This window comes from Symphalangus syndactylus, chromosome 2 (genome assembly GCF_028878055.3).
Source record: "Symphalangus syndactylus isolate Jambi chromosome 2, NHGRI_mSymSyn1-v2.1_pri, whole genome shotgun sequence".
Classification (NCBI taxonomy): Eukaryota; Metazoa; Chordata; class Mammalia; order Primates; family Hylobatidae; genus Symphalangus; species Symphalangus syndactylus.
The window spans coordinates 115,462,171-115,488,380 of NC_072424.2; the positions used below are offsets into that span (position 1 = coordinate 115,462,171).

General features: G+C 37.5%; 1 long non-coding RNA gene across 1 annotated transcript; it reads left to right on the plus strand.

The window, feature by feature from the left end:
• Positions 1–7,177: 7,177 nt before the first annotated feature.
• LOC134735877 (uncharacterized) lies at positions 7,178–24,531 on the plus strand. The gene is made up of 5 exons (XR_010119442.1): positions 7,178–7,220; positions 13,540–13,705; positions 14,815–14,908; positions 21,157–21,235; positions 23,033–24,531. It is a non-coding gene; the product is annotated as an uncharacterized lncRNA (long non-coding RNA).
• Positions 24,532–26,210: the final 1,679 nt, after the last annotated feature.

Here is a 26,210-nt window from a genome sequence, read left to right on the forward strand (position 1 = left end):
TGGGTTTTTTTTTGTTGTTGTTGTTGTTGTCAAAAAGATGCTTAAGGAAGAAAAAGAAGAAGGAGGAGGAGAAAGAAGTGAAAAAACAAACAGTATTTACTAAAGCTGAACTTATGCATAGCCTATGACCTAGCAATTCTATTCCTAGGTGTTTACCCAACAGAAATAGAAACATATGATCACCTAAAGACAGGAGTATTTATTTATATCAGTGCTATTTGTAATAGACCTGAACTAGAAGCTTCCCATTGACATTAATAGTGGAAGGAATAAAGTAATCAGAAATATTCATCAAATGAAATATGATACAGCAATGAGAATAAACAATTTACTACTGTATGCAACAGATGGATAAATCTCACAATCATATTGTTGAAAAAAGAAGCAAGACACAAAATCATGTAAGCTGTCTGAGGCCATTTATACAAAGTTCAAAAGTTCCTGTAACTGTTTCTGTAACCATTTATCTTTTAACTTTTTCCTGTTCTGCTTCTGTAAAAATTGCTTCAGCTAGACTCCCCCTCCCCTATTTAGACCAAGATATAAAAAGAAATCTAGCCCCTTCTTCGGGGCTGAGAGAATTTTTGAGCTCTAGCCATCTCTTGGTCGCCAGCAATAAAGGACTCCCGAATTAGTCTCAAAGTGTGGCGTTTCTCTATAACTCTCTCGGTTACAACACAGGTAGTGCTGACCTTTGTTGAGGGGGTGGGAAAGGTTTGAAAGAGAGCAGGTAGGGAGTTGCCAGGTAAAGGTAATTGTCTGTTGCTTAATCAGATGATGGGTCAGTTGATTAAAATTTGTTGAGTTGTATGCAACAATTATGTGCAACTTTCTGCACTTCAATAAAAAAAATTCTTCCTGTAATCCCAGCACTTTGGGAGGCCGAGGCAGGTGGATCACGAGGTCAGGAAATCGAGACCGCAGTGAAACCCTGGCTCTACTAAAAATACAAAAAATTAGCCAGGCGCGTGGTGGGCACCTGTAGTCCCAGCTACTCTGGAGGCTGAGGCAGGAGAATAGCGTGAACCCGGGAGGCGGAGCTTGCAGTGAGCCAAGATCGCGCCACTGCACTCCAGCCTGGGTGACAGAGCGAGACTCCATCTCAAAAAAAAAAAAATTCTTAAATGATAAAAAAGGACACCTCAATTGAAGGTGAGAATGTCTTAGCAGGCATTATCCCCTTGCCACTGCCTGAACCCACGGACAGCAGCAACCCAGATTCTGGGGCCCAAAGTAGAAGGACAGGAACCTGAATGAAGCTTACTCCTTCTCTGGGTGATCACACAATGCCTTAGAAAACAAATTAAAAGGGAGATTGTCTGCATGCCACATGCAAAGTCCTGTAGGAGAGAATAGGCCAAGGATGATGTGGCGTGGTGTGGGATGGCAGAGAGATGGGGACAGGAATTCTGTGGGCAATGCTGGCACTGACTGACAGTGTGTTTTACCTAGAAGTGGCCTTGTTCATCATGCCATACGACCCTCTAACCTTATATTTGGAGAGCAGAAGCCACAATCTACTGAAATAATCTTCCTGAGTCTTTATATTTACTATCTCAAGTCCTTGTATTGCTTGAAGACCTTTCAATTATTTGGCTTACAAAGTGACTCACCAAGACAGCCAAGTATAAAGGGGTCCCCTGAGAAATTCCAACTGGCCTGTGCACTGGGAGGAGTGTGCACTGGGGTGGAGCCTCAGGAAGTTTGCGCCATTTGCAGGGGAGGAAGAGCCTGGCTGGCCTCTCCTGATCCAGTGTGATAACCTGGGGACTCAGTCTGTGAGATGGGGAGCCTCTCTCACTTTGCTGAGCTTTTTTCCTTTTCACCTAATAAAACCCTATCCTCCTCACCCTTCAAATTGTCTGTGAGATTAATTTTTCGTGGTCATGTGACAAAGACCCTGTCTTTAGCTGAACCAAGGAAAAAGTTCTACAACAGCTTTGGTGCCCAGAACATAGATAGGGCTTGAGAAGGGGTGAGTGAAATGGGGACTCAAAACCTCTCACAGTCGCTTCTGAGCCTTTTGGTCCTATGGCATTCCTCTTCATTTTTTCAGGACATTAATGACATGAAACCTTTTTTTTTTTTTTTTTTTACAATACTGGAGGTGGTTCACACACACCCCAAAGGCCACAGGCATATGTATGGGACAGTTGGGTGGGGCAGCTCCCTGCTCCCCGTTCTGTACTGGCTGGGGTGCATGGCTGTGTCTGCCACATGTGTGCACAGTGTCCAACAGCCATTAACATTGGAATGAGCCAAGGGTGGGAATGAGCCCCATGCAGCTGGCCAGCATTCCCTGCCAGGCACCCATGGAGTCTCCCCCTCCGCCAGCCAGGGAGTCCAACCCCATCAGACAGCAATTAAGCTTCTCTCTAAGATGGAGGAATTATTTGCATAAGAATAAGAGGTTCTTCCCCCAGGCATCCTTTTTTCTTCTCCACTCCATCAGCAGTTAACTTTTAAATGAGTTTATTTTTCCTTTTAGAAGACATTTTCCTAGGCTAGGAATGTTAAGGATCATTATCATAATTTAGTCCACGTATTTATGTGGACTAATTATGTTTATATTCTCTGTAAAGTTTTAATTGTGAAAAAGGATTTGTGAGGTTGGTCTTAAGCTGTAGCCAATGTGGTATGCTTTGCATATCTGCGTGGTCAGTGGCAAACTTTGCTGCACGCCTCCATCTTGTTTTATGTCCTGAGGGAGTGTGTCCTGAGGGTGTGGCCTGTAACCACATGGCAAGGCTTTGTTTAGCAATCTTGCCTAGGGAGTGAGTCCTTTCTGGTTTGATATCTGCACATTTTCCTAGCCCTGTCTCTTAAAGGGCTCCACCCAGCGACTGGGTTTTCTTCTGCCTGTCTGTGTAGCTATATATGTGTTATGTATAGGATGTCTGTAAAAAGAGCTCTAATTAATTTGGCCTAAAGGAAGACAAGCACTTGAATCAAGTATTTTTTTAAGGGAAGATAAAAGCTGTGGTACCTTTCAGTTCAAGCGACTTTAGTCGTAAAGTTTATTGGTAAAATGCAGATGTCATCAAAATATAAATAGGTGGACTAAATTATGCAGGTTAGATACTAGGGTATGCAGGTTAGATACTAGTTTAAGGTTATAAACTGCCTTTTTGGTTTTTGAGAACATTTCAATTTGTCAGCTTCACAATTGGTAATGCCTGGGGACATATGAAACTAACCACACCCTTAATTATGCTGGAAGAAGTCAAACCTTGGCTGCACCTAGAACACAATTAAAACAACTTACCAGGTTTTACATTAAAGTTAAAAACTGCTAGGAGTTACCATTATTACATATAATTGAAACTATTGGAAATAGATTTACATGCAAGGTGTGTGAAAACAGTAAAATGTGTTTTTAGTAAAAGATTATAAAAAGGCACGAAACTGTAAATTTTTGCCTAGGATTAAAGGAGTGTTTTGAATTAGACAAGATAAAGCTAAAGGTTAAAACAAGTGGTGGAAGGATTGTGGACATTAATCTTGCAGAATAGTGTCTCTGTGTGAACATATTGACTAAATTCAAAAAAGTTATTCTGTAAATTTAGCATTGAAATAAAAGCACAACAAGGTATTCTTAAGGTGCTAATCTGCTCTTCAGCAAAATTTGTAAAGGTTTATAAAAGGTTTTTGCCTCTTTAAAATTTCTGAGTCATCATTTTGGCAAAATAAATAATTTATGGTGATCTGGAATTCTGTTTTATAATATCAAGTGTTTTAAACCTCTAACAAATTTAACAGGCTCCCCAAAATCAAACTTCGGTTTCAAAATTGTCTTTCCTGACACCTGGCTTTTCAGATACTTCAGAGAGCCCCTGGAGTGTCCAGAAAAGAGAGGTAAACATGTTTAGGTACATGGGATTGCCAAAATGGTGTTCAATATCCTTTAGGTTATATTTTTGTGAGTAATGCTAACATATGCTCAAAATTATATGGGATTTCTAAAATTCTAATGTCTGAGTATATGCTATCAATCACAATTAAGGTTGTTATGTTAGGTTATTGTAAATCAAAGAGATAACCAAACTTCTTTGTCAATTGTGTTTCTAACTGTAAATACCCTGAACATTTTGTTATTCACAGACAATGGTTGTCTTGTTTTAATGCTTTTCAAAAGATGGTTTATACTGAGCTATAGAACTTTGACAGGTCCTCTCAAATACAGGTTTCTGATAACTTTGGAGATTGTAACATTGGAATAAAGGAAAAATGTACATGACTCATGAAGAGCTGAAGTGCTCACGAATATCAAGCAAAACTAGAAGTAATGGACTGAACTCAAAACTGAAACAATCTTTTTAACTTTTGTTGGAATATTGGTGATCCTTGTTTTGTTTTTCAGGGTTAAGAAAACTTATTTTGAAGTATTTACAGCCTTTAATAACTGAGTAAGCTATACTCCTGTGAACAAAATTTGGAGCCTATTTGTCTCTCTGTCTCTGCCTGGTTCCTCTAGAATTTAGAAACTATTTGTGAGTATTTTTAACTTACAGCAATATAGTTGTGTGCGTCAGTGCAATAAGAATCCATTTTTCTTTTGCAATAGGATGCAAGTGGAGAAACCAGTTGTTTTACCAAGGGTTTGATTATAAGGGTATGCTTCTCTTTAAGGAGTCAAGCTTGACTTGCAGAGCCGATAAAATCCCTGCAGGAAAAACTGTCCTCATACCCTTATCTATGCAGTCCCTGTACAGGGTTCCTGACCTGTGATCAGTAAAGAATGTCGCTTTATAACAGGCCAAGGAGCTCCAAGTCTATCTTGGGATCTTAAGAGGAACGGATCACCCAACTCACAGTTATTTGAGGATATAAAACCATGGCTGGGCTTGGCTTTAAAAGGTCTCATCTGAGATTTCTTGTGGAACAGAATTCCATCAAAGCCAACCTAAAAGGCCTATGTAGAAATAGTTATTCTTGCTGCAATTTATGCAAATAATCAGGCCAAATATAAAACTAAAGTCTATTTTTGCAAACAACTCAGTCCTATCAGACACAGTGCAGGTGAGCATAGCTAATTCCTGCCGATTAAGCCAAGCCTTCCATTTCACGGATAAGGATCGTGCTAGTATCCATGGCATAAATGGGATCTAGTGAATTCCAAGGCTGCTGATGTAGGGGAAAAAGAGACATAGATAAAAGCAGATAATTCCTATTCTCTAGGCCTTCCCTTCTTCATGGGTGCAAGCTGCTTTGGCATCAATGGGCGGCACCAATGGGCAGCACCTGCCAAGGTTGCTGGAACTCAGGGATGCAAGGATGGAGGAGGGAAAGAGGACATTCTTCTTTTTCTCCCTCACGTATCCTGGTATTTGCTAGGAAAAGAAGGGAACCAGGGACATCTGTTCCCCTCTTTCTAGGTGGGTAGCCATTCATCTTCAGTCTCTATCCCTTTCAAATGCATCTTGAATCCCTGGGATTCCTTTGAAAAAAAATGCTTTCTTCTTTCCTTTTTCCTCCTCTGTCCTCTCCTCATTGATGGGTAATTTTGTCTCTGTACTATGGGACACTGCCCTCAAATGCATTCTCCAAACTGGGGAAAGTTAATTTCCCAAACCTCAAACTGGTTGGCTTAGGACAGGGCTCAGGTGAAGGGAACCCAGAAGCCCAAAATGCTGGCAAAAGGGTAAAGTTTTTTTCACTAGTTGGGCTTTTGGCCTCCCGCTCCCTGTGCAAACTGGTAAAAGGCCTCAGAATTTTTAAGTTGTCCTTAACCCACCCCCCAGCCCTGGCCTTGTTTCATTTTGATACATATTTTCTAATAATCCAGTTTTTCTCTTCTCCCCTTCAGTCATCAAACTCCAAATGGTCATTCAACTGGAGCCTTGGACGATGGCCCCTTCTGCCAGGCTCCCTTAGATAGGCCTCTGAGGGAGCTCTGATGGCCATTTTCCCCAAAACAGTGTCCCTTGTCAGTAGGAAGCAGTTAAGATTGGTCTTTGACCTTATCCTTCTTTTAAAGGCAGTTAGATATACTTCTTCAAAGGGGGAATGAGAGCCAAATAGGAGGGGGTCCCAGAAAAACTCCATCCGGTCTTCACACTGAGAGGAGTGCGCACTGGCATGGAGCTTCGGGAAGTTCATGCTGTTTGCAAGAGGGGAGCCTGGCCTCTCCTCATCTGGTGTGGCAACCTGGGGATTCAATCTGAGATGGGGGCCTGTTAACAGGAACCTCTCTCGCTTTGCTGAGTTTTTTTCCTTTTCATCCAATAAAACCCTGCCCTCCTCAAATTGTCTGTGAGCCTAATTTTTTGTGGTCATATGACAAGGACCCTGTCTTTAGCTGAACTAAGGAAAAATTCCTACAACAGCGCCATCCCCAAATTCCTGGGTTTGGCTGGTAATAAGAGGACATCAGAAACATAAGTGATAGCAATATAACTTTCTGGAATAAAATACTTTCCAGTACAATAAGTAGGCTTTCCCAAGTCTTTGTTATACCACAGTGGCCTATAAGGTTTCTTGTTGTTGCCCTCAGCTCCTGGAAGAACAGAATGATTCTTGTCAGCTTTGCCTGTAATTCTTTCTCACTATGTCAGTTAGAAAGACAGGTGCTGTTTTAGTCAGATGCTGGATGTGGCTGGAGACTCCTCCAGCCAATCTGAGAATCAGCTGAGATGGTTGCAAAGAGCCCTCAACTCAAAAATATATGCAGCTGACTCATGACCCTGGTCACTCTCTAGCTTCTGGAAGAATTTGGTGGATCTGTTTCTTTGCATGTAAAACAAAGAAAGATGATACTTGCATACTTCTCAGAACTTTCTCAGAAAGTTCTGAGAAGAGTGACTTCACAGTAAGATATTTTGAATTTGGTATGGAGGTGGTCCACCTGTTCACAAAAGAAGAAATATTGTACAGATAACACATTTCGTCTTGATGTTGGAATTTCTATCTGACTCCTTATTTAGCTTTGTATTCATAGTTTTGGTTCAAATGTTTACTTAGCATGCAATTATGAGCTTAAGGTGTCAGGAAGGCTACCACCCAGAATGAGCTAAGACTTGAAAAGGATACAAAACTCAATATTAGGAAAATATGAAGGGAAATTACAATGGGGGTTTTAAGTTTTATTTGAGCAAGAAGAACAAGGAAGCAATTTGCCTACTGCCTGGAGCAAGTGAGGTAATGTTGACAGATATCAGAGAGAAAGCAGAACATCCCCAGTTCAGTATTTTCTGTAGAGAAGGCTGTTCAGAGAGAGAAAGGTAAGTCAATGGAAATCCAAGATTTGTTGAGAATTTTTGGAAAATATAACACTAATCAAATGGAGCCTATCAAATGTAGTCAGTTCTCTGTGGCTCAGGCACATTAGAGTGAAAACAGAGAGAGGTGGTTTCTTAACTGCCAAAAATGATCTTTTAGTAGCACGTAGAGCAAGGGACATACTCAAAAAAGAAAAAAAGTAGCACATAACATATTGATTTGGACTCTGCAGACTATAGATCAGCAAGACTGATATTGGTATTAGATAAAATTCTAGGGAAATGTATTAAAAGGATGGTCTGTGATGTAATGACATGGTGACCCTGGGGAGACATAGTGATTTCTGGGAGAGAGCATCTGGTTCATTAGAGCACATCCATCTGGACAGTGCTCATTGCCTTGATTGATGGGTTTACTGGAGCAGTAAGAGCAGTGAATACAGATTTGGCATGGCATTGACCTAGAGTCCCATGACATCCTTGCAGACAGTGGGGAAAATATGCCAATGTTGATGGGTATGAGTTGCTTGCACTGATGTAGCTCTAACATGCAGGTTAAAGGATCCTGGTTGGAGGTCTCTCATGGTCAGACTCAGCACTGAGACTCCCTCCTGTTCCACATTTTCGTGACTAACTGAAGGGGATTTATATGGTACAGAGATCACATCTGTGGGTGCTGATGAAAAGCTGACATTTGTGGGAGGAAGGAGGATATACATATAGAAAAAATTTTACACCAGTGTGATAGAATTAGAATCCTCAAAGGGCTTTTACAGACTAGGGTGACAGACCCAATTTAATTTGTTGTCTAGGTCTCAGTTTTCTCAGCTGTGAAATGGGGGATCATGAGATTATCATTCCCATAGGATTGCTATGGAGATTCAATAAAATAATGGATTAAATGCCAATGCATTTAGCCCCACACATAGGCCATGGTTAGTGCTCAGCTATTATTTTCTTTGATACAACTACTAATATAGTTACAGGCAATAAGTAAAACCAAACAAAAGGAAAAACCAAAAAACTCTAGACTTAAAGTCAAAGATCAGCTTCACATATACAGAACGAGGAAGGTGTAACTTAATGGAAATTCATAGGACAAATATCTAAGTGTTTGGATTGACCTTAAGCTCCATATGAGCCAGAGTGTATCTAACTGTCACTAACATCCCACGTGTGCCTTGGGTTGCCTACCAGAATTTGTGTCTAGAACAAGAAAACTAGCAATTTCGTTTGCCTATTTGAAGCTCTCTCCAAGGGACCTCTCACCAGAGGGTCCAAGTTCAGAGCTGGGCCACTCATCTTCAGGGATTCTCAGCCCTGGTTGCAAATTAGAATCACATGGGGAGCTTAGACGACTACCAATGTCTCTGAGCCCCAACCCAAAACAACTAAATCAGAACCTGGCCACTGCTTTAAATTAAATATTGACCATTAGGAGCTTTTCCTTTAGAAATGCATCCAGGACAGTGATGGGATTTGAAACTCAGCTATCTAAAAACTGATTACACAAAGATCCAGGATTTATTTAAGAAAGGTGGACGTGTGCCATTAAACAACTGAAGGGCTGAGATGTAGAAGCTAAGATTTACTTTTCCTGTTTTGAGAGGGCAGAACTTGGACACTGCATGAATTAAAGGAAAATAGATAGGTATTAATTTAAAAATAATATTCCAAACTACTAAATTTGCTAGAAAATTAAACAAGTTGTTTTGAGAAATAATTAAATTCCCATGATTGCTGGTATTCAATGTTTTCCTACTTTCTAGGTATGTTATAGAAGGAAATTGTATGCATAAAAGGAGCCTTTATGTTTCAATCAGTTAATACTTTTATGATTTCATGAAAAATTCTTATTCTTTTAGCCGATGAAATTGACCACATTTACTAAGCTGTCGAGGGGCAGGCATTGGTAGTTTTTAAAGGCTTGTCAGGTGCCTTGCCACCTCCCAGCAATGTTCTGGTTCCTGACTCCACCTGATTCCCAGAACCCTAGTGATAAGAATGCTGTACGATTAACCAGGGGTTGTGGAAAACAATCCTCTATGCTCCATTCACAGTGTACCTGGGAAAGACTTTAAACAATTAAGGTAACCAAACCTAGAGATCTAGACAACAGTGTGTAACACAGAATCCTGGAATCCTTGGGAATTTTCTTTATTTCGACTCTTCCAATCTCTAACAGGCTGATTGGATTCTGTTAAAAAAAAAAACCTTGTGGTAAAAGTCTTCAACATATCACAAAAGATTTTTGATCCTCAGTCAATTACCCATTTATTTGAAAACAGTCAATACAATTGAATTCCAGTGAAATAAAAGGAGTTGGATAGTCCCTTGGAGGTTGTGACAATAGAGGGTTAAATTTTTACTCTGGGGCTCAAAGTCCAGAATACCATCTGCTTAGTCCACCTCTTTCTGTTCCTATTTTTAATGCATTGTTCTTTCTGAATATGAATAACCTTTCTGTGCTAATAAATCTGCATTGCTGTAGGTAAATGATTATTAGTTCATCAAAAGGGAGAAAAAGCACCTTGGCAAAGAAGAGAGTTTTATTTCATCCAGGTTATTCATTAGTGATCAGAAAACAAGAGCTATCCCATTAAGTCTGTGAAATTCCAACTGATCTCTTTGTTTCACCGCCAAAGACTGAGAGGGAGAAGGGCCTTTCCTTTTAACCCTTAATCTCAGTCTCAAGTCAATTTGTTTTTAAATTTTAGGAAAAGGCTTTTCAGTCATTAATTGATCTAGTGAATTGGCAGGGGGTGGGGTGGGGCTCTGTTTCCACTTCATTACTCAACATCTTTGTTTTTCTATGTGTTTTCTTTCATTCAACCAATGTGGTATGCTATAAAGAATATTAAGATATACCTTCATTATTTGATTTAGGTTAGATCATTTTGAATCAAAATGGGTGCAGAGAAAAGTCTTTAGACCTCTAACATTTTGGGTGTTTAACAAATATTTGTTGGGTTAGTGAATAATTCCCATAACATTAAACACAATATAAAAAATTACTGGAGGCAGGTCTTATTCTGTTTCCCAGGCTGCAGTGCACCAGCATGATCATAGCTCACTACAGACTTGAACTCGTGGGCTCAAGTGATCCTCCCACCTCAGCCTACCAAGTAGCTAGAACTACAGGCTCACACCACCATGCCCGGCTAACTTTTATTTTTTTGTGGAGATGGTGTCTTGATATGTTGCCCAAGCTTTTCTCAAACCCCTGGCCTCCCAAAGGACTGGGCAAAAAATTATTGTTATTATTATTATTATTTTGAGGCAGAGTCTCGCTGTGTCGCCAGGCTGAAGTGCAGTGGCACGATCTTGGCTCACTGCAACCTCTGCCTCCTAGGTTCCAGCGATTCTCCTGCCCTCAGCCTCATGAGCAGCTGGGACTACAGGCCTGCACCACCATGCCCAGCTAATTTTTGTGTTTTTAGTAGAGGCGGGGTTTCACCATTTTGGCCAGGATGATCTCGATCTCTTGACCTCGTGATCAACCCGCCTTGGCCTCCCAAAATGCTAGGATTACAGGAGTGAGCCACCTCGCCCGGCCAAAAAATTATTTTTATATCCACATTTGTCTATGTGATTCACTTTATCCAAGATGAGTTCTACAGTTTTGTGGTCTATGTTGTTAGTTGCCTTCCCTCGATCCCTTCTCTCATTTCTCAGATGCTAACAAAACCCCAATTTTGTTAGGGCAGGGATGTCCCCAGGAAAACATGCTAGCCACTGGGTGGAGCCGGGAGATACAGGTCTAGCCAATGAGAAGAAAGCTTAACCTGCTGGAAGCTTCAGCGAAAGCTTTTGGATTTCTTATTAAAGGGGCATTGATAAGGTGCCACCTGTCCCATTTTTCCTGTCTTGAACCCACAACTCAAGCATTCATGTTGTGAAGTTGGGGAAAGGGCAAGCAAACTGCAGAGACATTGGCCCTGCTGTGGAAGATCTGCTGTTTAGAAAGAAAGTCACAACCCATGATACATGCAGCAGATATGTAGTCTCTAGTAGGCTCAAGGTACTGTTTTGTCCAGAGGCAGGTAACCAAGAAGCTGATGCTTAAATTGTGTTTTCAGACAAATGAAAGAGGAACATCTTGAATTTATACAATGACTGGGAGAAGGCTTAATGTGTTCTTAGAATTGTAACTCCTATTTGGAGAGATTGCAAAAATGAGCACCAGGGACAGAACCCATGGAAGGGCCACAGGTAAGGGGAAGCTAATAATGAAATGAAAACCAAACGCATGCTTCCCTTCTATGCAACTACTGACTTTCTGCCTACAAATGTTAGTTCAAGGCTAAAAGAAATGTGATTAAACTCGAGAAAAAGAAATAATAAAAATTAAATATTTTACTTCTTTATCCTTTTTTCAATTAATAATGTATGAAGTGGCCAAGTGCGGTGGCTCACACCTGCAATCCCAGCACTTTGTAAGGCCAAGGACGGCAGATCACCTGAGGTCAGGAGCTCAAGACCAGCCTGGCCAACATGGTGAAACCCCATCTCTACTAAAAATACAAAGATCAGCCGGGCGTGGTGGTATGCACCTGTAATCCCAGCTACTCGGGAGGTTGAGGCAGGAGAATTGCTTGAAACCAGGAGGCGGAAGTTGCAGTGAGCCAAGATCATACACCACTGCACTCCAACCTGGGTGACAAAGTGTGACTCTATCTCAAGTACTACTACTACTAATATTAATAATGATAATAATAACATATGAAGCAATATTCAACTGGCAGTAAAGATTGTAGCTGGGTTCTCCTCTGGTTGACTCAATGCTTCTGTTTCTCTTGATTTCCTTTTCTGGTCATTCTATAATCTTTTAGTAGGGAGATGAAATAAGTTCTTTGTTGTAGATGATTCATTTAAAGAATCACATTTAATTTCTCTAAAGCAGAAGTGAGCAAACTTTTTCTGCAAAGGATAAATATTTTAGGCTTTGTGGGACACAAGCTCTCGTTGCAACTATTCCACTTTACCAATGTACTGGGAAAGCAGCTCTAGACAATGTATAAATGACTAGGTGTGGTTATTTTAATGAAATTTAATTTACCAAAACAGGCAAAGGACTAAATATGACCAACGGGTCTAGTTTGTTAACCCCTACTCTAAAGTAACATTAACGTGAAGTTCCAACTATCTGCGTTGGATTAAGCTACTTAGTCCACATTTAAGACATGAGAGTCAATAATCATAGATTCTTAAATTTTTCAAGTTGGAGGGAAACTGACTCAGTAAGGATAAGAAACGCACCCTCGTTGACAGCAGAGCCAGGTGTGGAAACTGGGGATTTGGGAACCCCAACTGAGTTGCCTCTTCACAGCCATCATTCATTCTACTATCAAAAAAAATTGTAATGTATAGAAAAATGAGTATATGATGCCTAATTTCAAAATTCCTTAGTGCTTTTTAAGGAAATATCTTTGTTATATTAAATAGTAAATATTTATGCATGATATTAGTGTTAGAAGTTTATATTGTGATTTTTTTGTGTGTTCTAAGAGATTTTATAGGTTAAACACACACAACGTTGTTTAACTGATGCCATCTTTCATTAGGCAGAGCTTACTACCATTTGCAAATTTAATGCTTCTTTCAGGACTGAACTGAAGCCCAAAGTTGTAAATAGCGATGTGCTCTTCACACCCAGTGCAAGGGCCAGCACAGTTCCCATCCTGTCTCCCAGAGAACCTTACATGCATCCCAAAGCCCGGGAGAGAGCAGTCACATCAAGGGTGCATTGCTCATCAGAGTCCTGGGGCCTTCTGGGCAGCTATTAACCTGGATCTCAAAGAGAAAACTCCTATTTCCAGTATAAAAAGAAGGCAGTATAGGTGGGTGGCTAAGCTGATGAGTGAAAGGCAAGAAAAGAGTGGTACTGAGCCTCTGGGCACTGAACAAAACAATGTGGCTATTTGGTTCTAGGCAAAAAGAAAAAGCCAAATGACATTTATGCTCATTTCCTGCTTCCAAACTTAGCATGCCTATCCTCAGTTCTCAGTCCTTCAGGGCTACATCCCTTCCAAGCTAACAGTTTTACGACTGCCCTCTGTTGGATAGAAACTAAATTTCAACATGATATCTTCTTACGGGACAATTTAAGTAAATCAGAAAGGTTGGAACTATGCTGTAGTCCCAGTGGGCTCCCAACCACCCACTCAAAGCCAAAGTTCTTGAGAATGACATTTTTCCCCTACGTGGGCAATCGGGAACACTGATGGTTATTGTGATTCTAAAATTAGTGTGTCCTGCTTATGTAATAGATGATATAAAAACAGTGCTACATCAGTGATTTCGAAACTTTCTTTTTTGGTAGCAAATCATATTCAAACAAAATCTTGAATACGCTGTTCAGTTTGAAGTCAGGACCCATTTCAGCCCCAGAGCAGTTCCTGCAGCCTCTCCACAGAAACAAAGCACCGAACAAAGGCCAGTGTGGAAAAACATACTCAACGGAATCTCTGTGTTTAGAGAAACCCTAGGTAGGATGCTTTGTGAATTTCTTTTTCTGTTTAAAAACTTTTTTTAAATAAATTGATCTCCAAATCATGATGCACTTTTCTCCCTCCAAATTTTCGTGTCAATTTTATTATTTCCACAGACAAAAGTTCTGCCAAATTTCTGCAGCTCAGTGAGCCACAATATTATCAGTGTGTAGTGTTATGGTCATCAAAGATGATAGGAACATTCTGGAAGGTGTAGAAGTTAGAGGAATATATACTTGTCCACACAAGGTGGTCTTTGGGGCTGTCTTCTAAAGCCTACCAAGTGCTCATTCATTACTTATTTAAAGATATAGTGCTTTGACACCTGATGGGCTTAAGATTAAATGATTTTCTTGTTTCCCAATAGGGTGTCTATCTCTTGGGGGCAGACCTACTATAAGCAAGAATCAACATTTTTTAAAAGTTAAAAGAATTAACTTATAATGAGAAATATGACAATCACACAGAGCATTCTCTACTATGGTAGATCTACAAGATGTCCTAGCCCATCAGCCTAGAACCGAAAGGAACAGACCTGAAGTCTGAAAAATTAAGCTTATAGAACCATTTCCAAACAAGGAAAAAGCTGAGTTATTATAGAATTTGAAGGAAGGGTGGAATTAAGGTGAACATTAAATGAAGCAGTGCTTTGATAGGCTCAAAACAAAACAAGACTGTGAGTAGAGGACCAATATCAAGTCTGGACCATGACATGGACTTCAGGCCCTGTTTCCTTAAAAACTACAAAGTTAAGATTGATGTTGAATATTGTGTCTAGACACCCCTTATCTGAAGCTCTACAACTGGCTTGGAAACGGAGGCTGCTTCACTGGGTCAAGGTGACTGAGATCCTCCGGGCAAGAATGGAATATTTCATCCCTACTGACACTATTTCAAATGTGACATTTTGATAGTCTATGATGTTAGATAAACACGTTCTTCATGAGTACGAAGGCAGTAATCCTTCAAAGAAGAAGGAAGGTTGCGTGACACTTTATAGCTATGGTCCTTGGGAGAAACTTTGTTTCCCGTAAATGTTGTTGCTGGCTTTATCATGTCTGTTATTCTAAACTGATGGATGACTGGAGGAATGTTTACTTTCTCAGGGGATGGCAAATGGCTCTCGAAGTTAGCTGGCTGAGCATGTGAGCAGTCCGTGCGAGCAAGATCATTGTTGTCTCCAGCAGTTAAGAGCACCAGGTGAGGACGGCAGCCACACTCACCTCCCATTGACCTTGACCCTTCCCTCTCTCCTGTGCCTCCTTTATTCCTTAAAACCTTCCCTATTTTCCTTGGTGGTGAGATGGGGAAGATGGAGGTGGCAAAAACTTTCTTTTGATACATCCCTCCTTTACATGTGCTAATATTTTCAGTCAAACTTTTCATCTTTTTGTCTTGGTCCATTTTGCATTATCTTCATAGCTTAATTCTGAGAGGCTAATGGACATCACATCATATTTCTAAATTATTAGGGGACATATCTCATCATTTCCCCTAAAAATTATTTTAAAAAACTGTATATTAGTTCAATACAAGGAAACATAGACCAAATTATCCTTAGTAAATAATTATAGTTTTGGATGAAGTCATAATTTGGTTGAATTGTAATTTTAGAAAGCAGTAAGATCATCTCGTCCAACACATTTGTTTTAGAAATGAAGCCCAGAGAAGCATAATAATGTGTCGAATTTTGAGGGGGCCGCAGAGCCTGGCCAGATATAGAACAGATGTGTTGATTTCTTTATTGTTAGGTTGAAGGTGGCTAGCCAAATATCTAGCTTCCCCTTCAGCTGAACTAAAATAAAATACTGAAAACAACTTCTAAGTAAAACTGACTATCTTGTGTTTACTTGGTAACGTGGTAGTTTGTTTATTGTGGGTTAACTCTTTGCCTGACTAAATGAAAGTGAAAATGATATTTTCAGCCCTGCAGCACTTTTTTTTAAAAAAGGAGATGCTTCTACATACACACTTTCCTTTTTAAAAATCTATAGAAAAGTTAATAAATGAGTTCACTTTCAAATCAAAGGTTTCTTGATGTGATTTCTACATAATTTTCTGAATTTTCCAAATGAGGTAGATCTGAAATCCCCAGGGCAATTTCTGTTCATGGATAAGCCGGATTAGACTGGACTTCCCAAGTGATGTCACAGTGAGACTTGAGCTTCGATAACCAAGAACGTCAAGACCAAACCATCATTGCAAGAGATTATCAAGAAAATAAATATGAGAAGAGCTTGGTGAGATGTTCAACTGAAATAATATAGTCCTGTTTTCCTTAAGTACTTGTAATTACATGTTGAAAATGAACTCTAAAAATTTCTTGCTATCCAGTGTCTGAATAACCTGAAGAGAACATTGTAAAAACTGTCTAGCAAGATGTTTACAGCAAAATATTTTTAAGTGATGAAAACGATTTGCAAGACTATCTAGATACTACAATTCAAGTTTGGGTAAAAAAAAAAAAAAAAAAGAGAAAAGAAAAGGAAAGAATAGAAAAAAAATTACCTGTGGGTAGTTGTGAGTATATGGAAAAAAATATTTTCAAGGCATCAAAAATACCTGGATGGAAACCCCCTGAACTGTTAGATATAGTTTCCTCTTGGACTATATGATTGAGAAGGCAGGAGATTTTTATTTTTCACTTTATGATCTTTTGTGTTTATATTGGTTGTACTTAGCATTGCCATATTTATAATTTAAAAATTCATTTAGGAAAAGGTTATTCAAGTTTGAAAACATCACGTTTCACTTGATTCATGACTTCTTTAGGTTTGAATATAATTAACATTTAGCAAGAACGTGAATGTGAATTGCTTTTAATTTCAGTATCAATGGCTTAGTAAAGCTCTTTCTGATGCATTAAGATGTAAAGAAATTATACTGAACTCTATAATATTATTATGTAATATATAATATATATGATAATGTTAATATGTGATGTGAGTATTAGAAGCTCTGAATTTGTCAGAAATTTAGTCTATTTGTGAGCTCATTGATTCATTTAATAAATGTTTAAGTACTTTCTATGCAGAGGGCTCTGTCTGAGTTAGATATTAGAAACGAACATGAAAAGTTATAGTCCTTACCCCTAAAGAGCTTGCGCTCTGTTGGAATAGACCAGCACACAGAAAATAATTGATACACCGTGAGAAGTGGTATAATAGATAAGTCTCAATGGGATGTGGGGATTCATAGCATTTTCTTTGGAAAATGCTCCCAGGCACACTGGGTTGGTTCCCTGGTAACTGTGCTTATATTGGGTGACAATGTTCCTACTGGTCACATTAAATTAGAACAGATATATCCTTTTACAACAATATTTTAAATATATAAGTGCATGAAGCTATAATTTTTATATAATTGAGTGTTGGCCAAATATGAAAGACAATGGAATTGGATTTTTTTTTTTTTTTGAGACGGAGTCTTGCTATGTCGCCAGGCTGGAGGGCAGTGACATGATCTTAGCTCACTGCAACCTCTGCCTCCTGGGTTCAAGGGATTCTCTTGTCTCAGCCTCCCGAGTAGCTGGGATTACAGGCACATGCCACCACGCCCAGCTAATTTTTGTATTTTTAGTAGAGACGGGGTTTCACCATGTTGGCGAGGATGGTCTCGATTTCCTGAATTTGTCATCCGCCTGCCTCGGCCTCCCTGGAATTGAATTCTTATTATGCATGTCAAAGCTTCCAGTTGATAGGCCAGCAATATTTGGATGAATAATAAAATAATGACATGTACATTCGTAAACTATCATCTATTTATTTAATGAAACATATTTGTATTTCCTTCTATTAATATTTTAGTTGAATTAATAATTATGTCACTATGATTCAGATTTTCACCAAATTTGTATTCTATCAACAGTAAGGCCAATTAAGCCATGTTTTTTGAATCATTATACCTCTCAGTTCTTGATCCTTTCAGTTTGGGTCAACTTTACTCTCCTGAGGCAGCAGTGGAAATTGTCAATAAAATGCTTAAAGCAATACTTACATTCAGAATGAACAATGAAATTTACATACAATGTATAATCATTGTCATGGAGCTATCTATAATAAACTGTCATGATCATAGAATCTATTATAAGCTATTTTAATTGCATATGTCACTATCACAAAACTTTCATGGTCTCTTACAGCAATATCCATACAATACTTCTTAAGTTTTTCTTCCTTCAAAAATTCAATGTTGTAATATTATAAAAAAGAAAAAAGCAATACAATATTGCTCAATGTATTGAAATTTCTCTTTATTTAAGACTATATCTGGACCTATAATATGTTCAGAAAATAAACTTTATAGAAATTCCTTTAGAGATTATGGGTACATGAATCCTCTCCTTCACAGATACGCAGACATTCTTATTTCCCCTTTCTTTATTGGAATGCACTTTTGTTATGTCACCTGCTGTTTCTTTCAATTTAGGAAAAAAACTCATTTCTAACATTTTATTACACTTTCAATTTTTTAAAAGTTAACCAAAAGTAATTTGAGTTTGTTGTAAGCTTTTGCATAACTAGTAACAGGTATCAGTTTACACCAAATAACTAAATTCAAGATTAATTCATTTTCTGTCAAATAACGAATTTTCTCTTAATTTGGGATTTTCTACTGCTTTGCTTTCTTCTAGTTGTTTCATATATTTTACTTAAATAAAATTTAATTGCTATAGCAACATTTAGTTGCCATTCTCACTGTGTGTCTGAATCTAGTGGCAAAGTTATATTTGATGAGCATATTCAGAAAACATCTAATATAATAATGAATTGCTCCACAAAATGGCATTGCTGTTGAACTATTGACACAGTGGAGGGTTTGTCTCATGTGACAAATCCAAACCATGCACTATATGGTACAAAGAATGCTTTTTAAATTTTATCCCAAATTCTGTCTTGTACGTCCATTTTTAAAGCAACTATGTTGATGCCATTATCATAGCTCCGCCTAGATAATCTTTCAGATTAATGCCTACCACTTAAAATTGTGTTTTTTAAATCTCTTCATTTTAATCAAAACCCAAGCTTTTACCAATATATATAAAACAAATTAAACACTCTGAAATTTTAATTTTTGGGGGTTGGTTCAAATATTTGAATAATAAAAGTTATTTTCAACATGAATTTTGTTTCTGGTACCATATAGTTGAACTTAGTATTTTTAGATTTTTATTTCGTGGATGATTTATTTTCTCACTTTATTACTCATAAAATTTTCAAATCTTATTTTGGGTTCTTTTTAGATAGTAATCATTAGTTTCTTTCTTTTTAAAATTAAGTTAAATTTAATTGTAAGTTCTGGGCTACATGTGCAGGACGTTTGCTACATATGTTTGTGCAGATTTGTTACATAGGTAAACATGTGCCATGGTGGTTTGCTGCACCTATCAACCCATCACCTTGGTGTTAAGCCCCACGTGCATGAGCTATTTATCCTAATGCTCTCCTTCCCACAGCTCCCCCAACAGACCCCAATGTGTGTTGTTCCCCTCCCTGTGTCCATGTGTTCTCATTGTTCATCTCCCACTTATAAGTGAGAACATGCAGTGTTTGGTTTTCTGTTCCCGTGTTAGTTTGCTGAGGATAATGGCTTCCAGCTCCATCCATATCCCTGCAAAGGACATGATCTTGTTCCTTTTATTGCTGCATAGTATTCCACGGTGTATACGTACCACATTTTCTTTATCCGGTCTATCACTGATGGGCATTTGGGTTGATTCCATGTCTTTGCTATTGTGAATAATGCTGCAATGAACATATGCATGCATGCATCTTTATAATAAAATGATTTATATTCCTTTGGGTATATACTCAGTAATGGGATTGCTGAGTCAAATGTTATTTTTGGTTCTGTAGGTCTTTGAGGAATCACCACACTGTCTTCCACGATGGTTGAACTAATTTACATTCCCATCAACGGTATAAAAGCATTCCTATTTCTCCACAGCCTCACCAGCACCTGTTGTTCCTTGACTTTTTAATAATTGCCATTCTGACTAGCTTGAGATGGTATCTCATTATGGTGGTTTTGATTTGCATTCTCTAATGATCAGTGACGTTGAGCTTTTTGCATATGTTTCTTGGCCACATAAATGTCTTCTTCTGAGCAGTGGCTGTTCATGTCTTTTGCCCAATTTTTAATGGGGTTGCTTGTTTTTTTCTTGTAAATTTGTTTAAGTTCCTTGTAGATTCTTGCTATTAGACCTTTGTCAGATGGATAGATTGCAAAAATTTTCTCCCATTCTGTAGGATGTCTGTTCACTCTGATGATAGTTTCTGTTGCTGCACAGAAGCTCTTTAGTTTAATTGGGTCCCATTTGTCAATGTTTGCTTTTGTTGCAATTGCTTTTGGTGATTTTGTCATGAAATCTTTGACTGTGCTTATGTGCTGAATGGTATTGCCTAGATTTTCTTCTAGGATTTTTACAGTTTTGGATTTTACATTTAAGTCTTCAATCCATCTTGAGTTGAGTTTTGTATGAGGTGTAAAGAAAGCGTCCAGTTTCAATTTTCTGCATGTGGCTAGCCAGTTTTCCCAACACAGTTTATTAAATAGGGAATCTTTTCAATGGAATAGAATAGAGATCTTAGAAATAAGACCACACATCTACAACTTTCTGATCTTGACATTTGTTTATTTTTATTCAGCTTACATGTTCAAACATCATAGCATAACTTTTCTCAATAATTTCTATTTAAACTATTATTTTTCCATTGTTTTCTGAAAATGTTTGTTGTTTGTGTCATGAAAAGCTTGGGATAAATATGAAATACATAACATTTAAAAAAATATATCATGTTAATATCCTATGTCTTTCTTTACAGAGTACTATCAATTTTTGCTGTTTAAATTTTTTAAAAAGTTCTAGTAATTGCACATTTTGTTTTGTGTGTTTATGTATATATGCACAACTGATATATTTGTGTTCTTTTAATTGAGATCCTAAGTGTTGTTAGCAACAAATACGTTCATTTTGAAGATTAGTTGTGAAGCATTTGACAGCACTAACGCAGTATTTTGTTTTTGACATTAAAACATAAGTCAGTTTTAACATTTTTCTCTCCATTTGAGAGAATTTTGATATAAAATGGAGTATAACATTTTCTGCAATGTTCAGGCAATGAAAAATCAAAATCATTTATTTGCTGCAGAGTGTATTTTGCAAGAAACATTCTCACACTGTCAGAAATTTCACATGGACTGTTTTCTAGGATCATCGTCTAATAAAGAGTAACGTTCCAGAGGTTCTGTCTTTCTCATTCAACTTATAATGCATGAATGTCATTTTTTTTGCATCTTTTAAAGGGAAATGCAGAGCTGCATTTGATGTTTTTGAGTTGTGATTTTGATATGAATATCTTTTCAAATCTTGGTTTTGATAAGTAATTAAATCTTCATTTGATAAGAAATATTCATATTTTAAAATGTGAATTATTGAATTTTCTTAGTTGCAGGAATTTCATCAGGGGCATACAAGTCGTGGATTTGACTGGGACAATTTCTTGTACATTTCCATTGTTTTGAATAGTAAGTAAAACCTCAGTGTATATAGAATTTATAAAACTTATTCATAAATCCTATGTAGATTATGCTTAACATACATTTGTTCAATTTAGTTGTGAGTTTAAAAAATTTAAGAAAACATCCACTTTGAAGATTCTTTATTCTTTCTATTTTGGGGTTACTTTTACATTTTCTACTTCTTTTGTGATTTTGACTGTGGTCATTCCTAAGGATCTAAAAGATTAAAAAATTAAATGTAATTTTACCACATTTTCATTCAAAATTGCAACTTAGAATATATATACAAATTTTAAAATTAAATGAAGTTTTCCAAAGGAAGTGTTTTCTTCTAAAATATTTAAAATCATTTCTTAAAATTAAGCAGTAAAACACAAATTGTAATTGATGGATTTTATAATTTTATTCAAAATTAGTCAAATCAAGCTGAATTTTAAAATTTTTATAATTTTAATAAAATTTTGTTGTTGCATAAAAACAATACTGTTTGTAATTTTACCATTTAATGTCCAACTAGTTAACAATGAAAAGAATCAATATTATGTTTAAGTGATATTATAGACCTATATATATACAAATTTCAAAGCAATCTGAATTGCTTAACATTTCAAAATGTTTCTTGGCTGCTACGTGTTAACTATTATGAATACCACCCTAAAATCATAAGTGCCTCTGGAGCTGCAAATGGTAACGAGAAGAGAAATAAATGAATAGATGTTCAGCGCTATTGGGAAACAGACTTTCATTATAAGGGGATCTATTCTATTTATGGTATCTGATAACATGGATTTTACAAGTTAATTTATTTGCCTTTATTCTTTTCTATGTGCAAGAGCTACTCAAATCTCCCCTGCACTCTAAAGCACTGTTTGCCTCAAGCATCCACAGCAGCACAATCCAGAAAGTCTCATGGAATCCAAATGTGGTTGCCTTGTACTTAAGATCCTAAGACAAGATACATAGAGAAATGTTTCCCTGAGGATTTAGAATTACCACTTGTGTTGCACCAAGAACTACATGCAGAATCCCAGTGATAAAGAGACCCATCTGTTTTTTAATACATTTTTTTTCATGGTTTTGTCATACCCAGGGCCCTCTGAAGTGTGGAGCTCAGGGCAGGGACCAGCCTTGCCTGAGTCTGAAAGAAAATATTGGCTGGATCATTTGGATTTTTCTTCTTACGATTTTGGAATTTAGAACTAAGGTTGCTGGGAGCTGAGCCATGTTCATGGCAGAGGAACGGAACTTCCCTTTGTGGAAGTTCCTGGATCTTCCAGAGCCTGGGGAGTTTTCCTCTTCCTTGGATTCCAGGAGATATGCTAATATTCTTTTAATAAATGCCCTTTTTGTTGAGAAATGCTTGTTTGGTTTCTGACAGTTGTAACCTAAAGAATCTTTAGTAAGCCATTGGTCTGCTGTGGGGAGGGTCGAGATGAAACTCGAGCGCTGGTTGAACCTAGATCATAAAGTGACTCCAACATCTTCATACCAGGGGTAGGAAACATGCTTGGGAAACATACTGTCTCTTTAGCTTGTCAAATTACCTTGGAATAACTGTGTAAAAGTCTCTATTCAGCACTTTCCATTGTTTTACATATGATTATATGATGTCATTGGATGAGGAGGATTTTCCTTTCAATAAGTGGCTTTGGGTGTGGGCTGAGTGTCAGGGAAATAGGAGCTGTAATTGTCTCCTCTTACTGTTCTATCAGGCTCTCTCAGCTTCTGGCAGGTAGGGGAGGACTGAGATTTTAGATACTAATTTATCTCAATCTTGTTCGAATCAAGTCTTTCTTGTTTCAGAGAGGAGGAAGCTGTGCTGTGAAGGATCCTTTTTCATCATGATTATTGCATCCACAGAAGCAGTGATAAATTCTAATAGATAATGCAACTCAGTCTACTTGGATGGTCACACCTGAGACTGGAGAAGACCTGCTGCCTTCTGCTGAGCCACACATTCCTCACATGCTCCTTCACAATGCTGCAAGCCATATTTATTCATTTAAAAGCTAGTTCCTCGCTGTTTCTTGTACATCAATTCTTTTAAAACTTTTACAAAACAAACTAAATTTAAAGAGGAAATTATTTACTGATGGAACTAATGGCCTGAAAATAGTTGCCCAAAATAGCATTGCACATAGCAACAGGAAGTCGTTTATATACTAGGAAGTCTCTTTCAAATGTGCTTGGATATTGCCAAAATTCTCTGCCTTATAAACTAAGGAGTCCTTTTTTTTATTTTTTAGAGTCAACACAGCAAGAATAGTCTTATATAGACTATAAGCTCCTGGTACACTGCGTCTACACTGCTCACTGCAGTATCCCAACATCTAAGACCACGGTCTTAGATGTCTGGTATAGGACTGGTGCTCAGTACACATTGAATGAATAAATGAATGAATATAGCAAAGCATTCCATGATGTTCTCTTGAATTCATTTATTCTTTGAAATTTGGTTAATTTTTTTGTGTTTTTGGTGCAGTGGTTGTGTACTACTAGGGGTATGATATGGGTTCTTCAATAAATCTCTTCAAATTATAATAAAGATTTAGTGCTAACCTTCTGCTCACTGTCTCCCTCTAAGTACTACAGATGGATATGATTAGCATGCAATTTATCATCTTGATGGAATTCATGTCTTACAGGCATATGGCTTTCAAAATTGAAGTATCTAGATTTATTTTATTTTGTCAAATAGAAAATGGTTTCGCTCTATTGAGATTCCTACACTTAAAAATTTATATAGACCTTAAAAAGATCCTAGAGAAGAGTTTGAAAAGTATAGTTAAGCATTCTTCTAGCCACATAGACTATAGAAGAGAATAAGTTTAAGGAAATCATCAAGTCAAGTCAAGAACATAGTAAAAATGGTAACGTACCACCTTTCATGTAAGATAAAACCAGATAAGATTTTAAAAAGAAGCGTTTATGCTATGCTTAGGAAGCCAATCCTGTTGAAGAAACTGATATTGCAGCCATATCTGTCTGTGAGTAGTTGTAACAATGCTGTAGGTAACATTTCTGAGAGCATGATACAGTGCAGGGGGAATCAGTCTGTGGTCTTGGGGTCCTCAGGGAAAGGGGTATATGAGGAGTTCTTCCAAAGTGGCCTCTAAATCCACCTGAATAGTAAACAGTGTCTGACAACTAAATAAATAATTTCCATGTGTACTTACTGCTGTGTTTTAAATGGATGCAAGGGCTGGAGTGATAACTACAGTTTAATTTGTGAAAAGATTTATAGATTTTGTAGCACTTGCAGATTTTATGGACTTTCTCTGCAATTAAATATTGATAGTTCAGTGCTGTGGTTTGAGTGTGTTTTCCAAAAGTTCATGTGTTAGAGCCTTGGTCCTCAGTATGGCAGTGTTGGGAGGTGGGGCCTAGTTGATGGTGTTTGGTCATGGGGCTCTGCCCTTATGAAGAGATTAACGCAGTTCTCATCGAACTTGGTTAGTTCTTAAAGAGTGGGTTGTAAAGCAGGTTGGCACACTGTCTCCCCTCTCCTGCTTCTCCACAATGCTATGAAGCAGCACAAGGCCCTCACCAGATGTAGTCCCACAATCTTGGACTTCCCAGACTCCAGAATCATGAGCTAAGTCAACTACTTTCCTTTCAAGTTATCCAGTTTCAGGTGTTCTATTATGGCAATAAAAAACAAAGACATTCAGCTAGCACAGAAGGGTCAGCTTGCTGAAATGCATTGGGAGAAAGTGCAATGAAACTGAAAGATGGTCAGGGAAGTCCACCTCCCTCTGGCTCCATCAACTCATAGAATAGGCAAGAATGTTTGATACCACTAGGATAATATTTATTGGGCATGTGTAGCATATACTATTAAAAGGATCATAATTTTGAAACTTTGAGAGAATTTTGGCAAGATCTCAGCTGAAGCTTATCTTTGCCCTCTTTATTACGTTTTGAAAATTAAAAGTGTTACCATTGAAGTAGATAAATTTAAGAAAAATAATGGCTACATTACAGCATATGATTAATAACTAATTATAGGTCATTTTATTGAAACAATACATTCTATTAGGAGGTATTTTGCTTTACTAGATCAAGTTATCATATGCACTAATTGAAAGATATATTGCAAAAATACTTTGTAAACTCTGAAGCACTAAAAATGCTGAGGTTACATACTTACAAGCAATAAAATTAGTTATATTTTAAAATACTTTAATAATTGGAAAAATAAAAAATCAATAGCTTTCATATATACAAAAGTAACCAGTTAGAAAATATGAAGCAAAAAAACCCATTTATAATAGCAATAAGAAAATAAAATATTTAGGAATAAGCTTAAAAAGTGTCCAAAACCTAAATGAAGAAAATTTAAACATTCCTGAAAGACACAAAGGTAGAGGTGACCTAACAGAAATACATCTTGAAGTCTTGGTTAGGATGTCTCAACGGTATTTGGATGTCAGTTTTCTCAAAGGTAATTTATAAATTTGATAAAATTCCAATAAAACAGCAATCCCTTTTCTTTCTGTAGCTAGCCAAATTAATACCAAAGTTCATATGGAGAAATAAACATGGTATGGAAATACTGAAAAGGAATAAATATAGCATGTGGATGGGGGGTGAGGTGAAGTAACAGAGACCAGCCATACTCACATTAAAACATACTATAAAGTCTCTGCTTTAAAAACAGTGTGGTACTGGCACATGAACAGATAGAACAGAATAGAAAGTCCAGAAACAGACCCAACAACATATGGATATCTAGACTATGACAGAGGTGGTATTATCTCAAATCTTAGGGAACAAATGGGCTTTTAAATAAAGATGGTGGGGCAACTGGATAGACAGTTGGGGAAAAGATAAAATTATGTCCACTTCTCACACATATAAGAATAAGTGCTAAATGGATTCATGGTCTAAATGTAACTATACAAGTGCCAGAATAAAACAGAAATGAATCTCTCTAAAATTTGATTGTAGGTAGATTTCTAACTATACCTCAAAAGCCACA